This window comes from Mycteria americana, chromosome 8 (genome assembly GCF_035582795.1).
Source record: "Mycteria americana isolate JAX WOST 10 ecotype Jacksonville Zoo and Gardens chromosome 8, USCA_MyAme_1.0, whole genome shotgun sequence".
In the NCBI taxonomy this organism is placed as follows: Eukaryota; Metazoa; Chordata; class Aves; order Ciconiiformes; family Ciconiidae; genus Mycteria; species Mycteria americana.
The window spans coordinates 17,971,560-17,978,548 of NC_134372.1; the positions used below are offsets into that span (position 1 = coordinate 17,971,560).

General features: G+C 45.1%; 1 non-coding gene across 1 annotated transcript; it reads right to left on the reverse strand.

The window, feature by feature from the left end:
* Positions 1-324: 324 nt before the first annotated feature.
* Positions 325-396, reverse strand: TRNAD-GUC (transfer RNA aspartic acid (anticodon GUC)). The gene has a single exon. It is a non-coding gene; the product is annotated as a tRNA-Asp (tRNA).
* Between the last annotated feature and the right edge of the window lie 6,593 nt (positions 397-6,989).

A 6,989-nucleotide genomic window follows, 5' to 3' on the forward strand; every position in this document is an offset into this window, starting at 1 on the left:
CCGATTCGCTTCCATATGGACTAACGTGTCTGCATCTTTCGGCAACAGGCGTTCACCTAGCAAGTGCAGGGCAGATTGCAGGTAACGCAGGCTGCTCTTTCCCTCGGGCACCCCCGCCGCCTCTCGCTGCCCCCAGTAAGGGACCACTGCTCCCACTGCCGCCCAGTAAGGTGCACAGCTCTCCTCTTTCTCACGCACCGGATTCGTTACTGGACGGACAGAAGGACAAATAAAAACCAATCACAGAGCGGCAGGGGCTCCGGTGCCGGTCTCGCCCGAGCCGGGGCCGCGGCAGCGGGGCAGGACAGGAAAAGGCAGCCGTGTCTCCCCGTCGGGGAATCGAACCCCGGTCTCCCGCGTGACAGGCGGGGATACTCACCACTATACTAACGAGGAGCAGGTGCGGGCTGCGCGCAGCCCTTATCCGACCGACTCTGCCGGAGCGCGGTGCGAGCTCCCCGCAGGGCGCGCTCGTTCTCTGCCTACTGCTCCTTTGCCGATGCCCTCGCGGAGGCCGCCAGTTTTCTCTCCTGTCCCTCTCCCTGCTTTTCTTGCTGCAGGTCTGGCTGTAACAATCCAATCTTGGCAGCCCAGAGGGGCTGCTCAAAATACCAGGCTAGCAACTATTTGCCCTGCCTCAGCCTCTCTCAGGTGTGCAAACTCTGCTCACACCAACTCGGTCAAAAGCTGAGACCGTCTGTACTGTTTCAGCTGAAAGAGTGCTCACCACAAAGCTTCCTGTGTAAGGGCCAAGCTCGGGCATCAATATTTACTTTACAAACATATATGTGCACGCATATATATGCGCAATATGTCTATAGGATATACACTTTAAAGAACATGTAAGCTCAGCTCCAATACTTGCAGCAGTCTAAGTTCAGAGTCACTGCTCTGTTGGTATCAAAGCAAGTCAGGAGATTGCATTTATGTATGTAAGAACATGATGCTGCATTGGATGGAGCGGCATGTTGGAGTCTGAGTTAAGATCCATCTCTAGCAGCAAAAAGTTAGAAAAAAATATTTTTTTTGTTGAAGATTCAGAAACTTTTCTCTCCCCATTTGAACTGCTGTCAATTCTGGAAAACTAGGAAATACACACTGAGAATATAGGGAAAACTCGATAGAAGAGACTTCACTTCCAGATTTCACAAGAGCTGAAGAAGTTAAAGGAAAACATAGAATCATAGAATCATTTAGGTTGGAAAAGGCCTTTAAGATCATCGAGTCCAACCGTAAACCTAACACTGCTGAGTCCACCACTAAACCATACTCCTAAGCGCCATATCTACATGATACAAAACCACATGGGGTGAGCATCTAGTGTCACTGTTATGGGCTACAGGCAAGAGGGGACTCCCACCTATCCTGATCAATCATATCCAGCTGTATAGGCAGGGGAAATCACCACACTGAGGCAGCGCCTATAGAGCCATGGGTGGGAAATGAGCCATTATTTTTGTGTCAAGTTTAATTTTGGGTTTGTTAGTTGATACAGAGGAAATGGACACAGACCTGAAGCACAACCACAGCTAGTGAGCTGCCACCAAACAGCTTAAAATTAATAAATACATTAATTTCCCAGGCTAGAACATGCAGTGGAGTGTTTTGTAACCGTATTTGTGTGCTAAGGGGGCCTCCCACAACGTTTGCCTAAAGCTCCTCTCTTGGTCTGGCAGCAGAGCTGTTTGCATTGGCAACTCTCTGCCCCCCTTCCCAATGCAAGGTCCCAGTAGAAGGGAGAATAGCAGCTGAAAATGGAGAACTTGAAATCACATACCTTTTATGAGATCCCCAGAGGTCCTGTTCTCACCCCATCAGAGCAAAGAGCAGCAGTGTTTGGTGTGAAAGATGCTTATAATATCTACAATACATTCTGGTGGAAGCTGGAACTGATTTTTTAAAACCGTCCCATAGCAGAACTTAATATCTATTCATCTGAAGGTTTTTTCACTCTGTCCTTCTCCATGTCATCAGTTTTCCTGTAGTAGCAGAATCAAACCCTAATCCTCAAAGGATGTGAGAACTGCAGGACTGAAGTGTTCTCCTGCCTCATGTAGGTCTCAGTTTGAGCTGACAAACAAATACCCATAAAATGCCGGAGACAGCTGGGGTGTTAACTCAGAGGTAGTAACGGATTAATTAGGAAAAGCTGAAACAGCTACAACCTCCAGCTGTCAGCTCTACACTTCATGCAAATGATGGCTAAGGAGGCTGGAAGGCTTCTGAACTGATCCTGTTGTTTATAAGTAAAATGTCTCACGCTGTTGAAATTCATGACCTTTCCCAGTAGATCAGAAACTGATGTTAAGCCTCAGCCTAGTGCAGGACCTCTGGCCAGAAGGCCCTGCCTGTGAGTCTCCCACACCAACGCCTGTGAGAGAATGAGTTTGGGAAGGGCAGGCAGGTAATGTAAAGCAGACTGGTTTTACAGTACTGGTTTAAGAGACATCTCTTAAAAACTGGCTGCCATTAAATACCCCAAACTGAAAGATGAATCAATTGCAATTTTAAAATAAATAAATTTAATGGCCAGAAGAGAGATCAGGTTATTAGATGTTGAACACTTGCAGTTCCCCTGGTACCAACTTACAGAGTCTTACTGACCATGGGGTTTTTTGTTTGTGTTGTGGCTTTTTCCTCCCTTATACTTTCCAGTAAGAACAGGTGTGCTCTACTCTTGGGGTATTTGTGCACACCATTAGCTCAGCAATGTGCCTTTCTAAAGGCTCTGCTTAACCAGGGGACAAATGAGTAACAGCAACGTACTCGGTGGAAAGAAGGAAAAGAGGCTCCATGAGCAGGTTTGTGTTGTCCAGCCCCAGACATGTCAGAAGTCCTAGAGCTGGCTTCAAAACAGCAATTCAGCATTCCCCATACCCTGCGTGCAGCTCTCCAATGGTGACCTGAAAAGTCTTTCTTAAGAAGTAATGACTTTTCCTCTTAGTTTTAAATTACTGATGTAAACCCTTGTATTTCCTACATGTTCCCTGGGAAATTGTATTGTCTGCTATCAAATGACATCAGTAACTCTCCACAGATAGCAAACCAGACCAAAGTCTGTGATATAAAACTACATGAACAGATTATGTCCGAGACAACTTGATAATTTGCATATCTGGACATATGTGGGCTATGAAAGACTCACAACCTTTTATACATTTAATACGGCCCCTTCAGAAAAGTGAGAACACTATATTAACTCACAGATTGCAGGCTGATCTCCAAGCTAATAAGCAGCTGTAAAACTGTAGATCTTGGTTAAGATTTTAAATCAGATTCATCCATTGCAGAATGTTCCTTAAGTGAAATGTAACTCCATGGAAATTAAACGCAGAACTTAGCAAAGCCTCTCAAATTCCCCTAGAAGAGGTTACACTTCTCCAGTGTATCCACCAGCCCGAGATGCTGAAACAAAACGTTCTTTCTAGTAAGAAAAGTTACAGACAGGTGGGTGATAGGACTGCTAGGGATTGTCCTGGAAAGATGTATATCTACCCAAAATGAGAAAATGCAGAATGCTTTGGTTCCTGTTGTCCTGAGCTGACTGTTAGGGACACGTGGCCTCTAGCAGGACCTTGCCAGGAAACTCAAGTGAAGTGATAAGCTATAATAAGCTGATCACAGCAGAAAATTGATAAGGGGCTATAAACTCAAAACAAAGTCAAATACTGCAGACGACATCAGTTCTGGAGTTAACAGCTAGCACTGCTTCCAGGTCAATGACACTGACTTAGAGTACTTTTTAGAAGCAGCCAACTTAGTTTGGTGCAGCCAGTTCCTCCAGGGGCACCTCTCTCCTACATCTCTAATGCCACTGATTTGGGTATTACCTCTTCGCATTTACTATGCAAAGCACCTCTCCTTGCATTCCCTTGCTAGCAACACCTGCTCCCTTGCTGCTTCCCAGCTCACATTCCTCTGCTGCCATCAGTCTCTGATAACCAGTCTCCGGCCAAAACTCAGGGCCATTCACCTTGATACCGCTCACCCTGATATACTGGTCTCCTTCAACAGAACCACCCCATTTTGTTTGTTAAGCCCTGTGATCCCTAGTAACAAGAGGCACAGAAAAGGCTACAGTAGTTGGTACCTTCCTTGCCTCAGGTTCTCACTTCTAAGGTTCGCCCTCAGGAGCAGAAGCGGTGGGAGCGAGGCATTCCCCACTGGAGAGGAAAACAGTTAAGGAGCCCTGGAGCTGGCTGGGCACACATGATGCTGTGGGACCACACAGGCTCTGTCTGAGGGTGAGGATGGAGCTGACCACTGGCAGGTTCCTGATGGTGGAAGAAAGGCAAATGTCACACCCATCCTCAGGAAGGTGCATGTGGGGTAGTACAGGCTGGTCAGCCTCACCCCAGTGCCCACGAAGGCTACAGCGCAAATCTTACTGGAAGACACATCCCGGCACACAAAGCACAAGGCAGTGATTAGGAGCAGCCTGGCTTTACCAAGGTCAAATTGTGCCTGTCTGACCTGATAGCTTTCTGTGATGACTGGCTCCGTAGCTAATGGAGGAGCACGGGATGTTGTTTATCCTGACTTTAGCAAAGCCTTTGCCATCATCTCTCATAGTTAACTTAGAGCCAGACTGGTGAAATACAGAGTGAATAGGTGGACAATAGGGTAGATGGAAAATTGGCTGAACAACCAAACTCAAAAGGCTATGACAAGCAGTACAGAAACTACTCAAATTTTAATTTGCAATTAATTTCTTAGGTGCTTACTCTGCCTTAATATCTCAGAGGCTGCAGGCCCTTTACCTTTCAGGACTTGCAGAGTCTGGAGTTTGGCTACAAATCACTCTTTGTATTTCTTCCCCCTCAGTTGATGGAATGTATTTCATCATCTGCTTGAAATACACGGTCATTTTGGATCTGTCTTTCATTTGGGTTTCATCATGCAAAAATCTGCTAGAACACTTCCCCTACTCATTGCTCAATGTATAAGCTGTTTTAGGGCAAAAGAAGATATTAAATCTCCTCTATAATTACATAAACAATGCAGAATGCTGCAATAAACCATGGCCAAAAGCTTCTCTCAATCAACACTGCTCAGCCAGAATCTAAAGGGTTGAGAGGATAAAGTGTTCTTACACCACGGAGGTATCTGTCCCCACATGTTAAAAATTTGCAAAGTTGCTCATCAATTCAAGCATGTTTCTGAGACCTTAAGGACTCTCAGTGCACACATTTCCTTTCTACACGGCATAGCTTTACGTCCTTCCCAAGAAAGGCACCTTCAGGGACTGAAGAGCTTTGTTGTGTCCTTGGAAGAGAAATTTTTACCTACAGAAAGTTGATATTGCTTCTTCCTTAACGACTTATGACACTGCTGTAACAGAGCTACTCTCATCATTTCCCTCCCTGCATCCAGCTTCCAAGGGCCCACACTAGGAGTCTGGGCCAGCCACAGTTACTGCAGCCTCCTGGAGGCAATTTGCCCCTTGATCCTGTAAGGTTACAAAGGAGTCACCATTGCCAAATTAACTCAACTACATACTTACAGGTTGCATAAAAATTCCCTCCCCGTCCTGCCTGCGGACACGGAGCAACACGGATTGCTCTGTAGCCCTAACGACACACCTCCCTGAGGCAGAGAGATGCTTGTGGTGCAGCAGATGCTGTGCTGAGTCCCTCGGGAGCGGTGCTCTGCTCCCTCCAGACTGGAAACAGGAGAACGTGGTCAACCACCCTGGTACCTCCCATGCGCTGTGCACAAGGTGACTGCTACTACTTTTTCGTGCTGTAGCCTGAAATGGCAGAAAGTGGATATACTTATTGAACACCTGCTGATGGACAGAAATGCCTTTAGAGCAGGGGGGTTTCACTCCGGGACAAAAGGCAAACTTCATTTTTAATCCATAGTTCTAAAAAGAGGGAAGTTACAAGGACTATTACATTAGAGGTTTGCATTTCTGAGCCCAATAAAAATTCAAATACAGCTGGCTGTATAGTCTTACAGGAAGAGGAAGTCACTTGTTTCATACAAACTTTTTTTTTTAATCAGATCCACAGATAAAGATAGAACTAAATGAAGCTCACACAGCTTACCCCGTGTCCCCTGAGCTTGCACACAGGCTGCACCAGGAAGCAATTAAGGACCCCAGCTGAAATGCAAATCAGCTTCCACAAAAGACTCCTACAGTTCACTTAAAGAAAGAAGAGGTATTTCTACATTAAAAAAAATGGCAAACCAAACAAATCAACACCCCATAAACTTGTAAAGGAACTTGTATAGTTCTTACAAGCCAATTCCCCTAGGTAAAAAGAATCACTGTGGTGCAGAGCTCCTCTTTGCCAGACTTGATAGAGATACAACACAGAATGGAATTTTCAGGGTTTCTTTTTTGGCAATTTAAAACAAAGATTTGTAGTTTGGATGGCTAAAATATTTGTACAGTGGACCTGAAGAACAGTCTCTGACACAGCAAGCTTGTCACAGGATGCACTGCCAGCATGCTGTTGTGGCACACACTTCATTCCTGACAACTTCTTGCCCGTTAGGAATCCAGTCAGAACAACTTCAGGACAATGTAATTTGGCTTTTCCAAAACATAAGCAAAGAACAATTCCAACAGGGGAGTAATTGCAGTTTATGTATAACGTGCAGTTTATACATGAAGTATTTTATTCAACAGGAAAATATCACTCTGAGTCACCTGTGTGCATGAATCAGCACATGCTCTCAAGTTAATTTGGAAGGCAAAAGCTTACGGTAGCTTCACAGCATGCTTTCTACTTCAAGACTGCAAAACTAATGTTCTTTAGGACATCAAATGTTTTTAAAAACAGGACCTGAATCTAAGAACTGTGAAGTATATGCTTTTATTAAAGGACAGGAAGAAAAGAGCATGAAAACCGTACCAGCCATGTTTCCTTAGTATAAAGTGTTATGCAACAACCCCCAGTATCACAGCAATTCATGATGCTAAAGGAAAAAAAACATACACAGAAATCCCTCCCCCAAAATGCACAAATGTAGGCAAACAA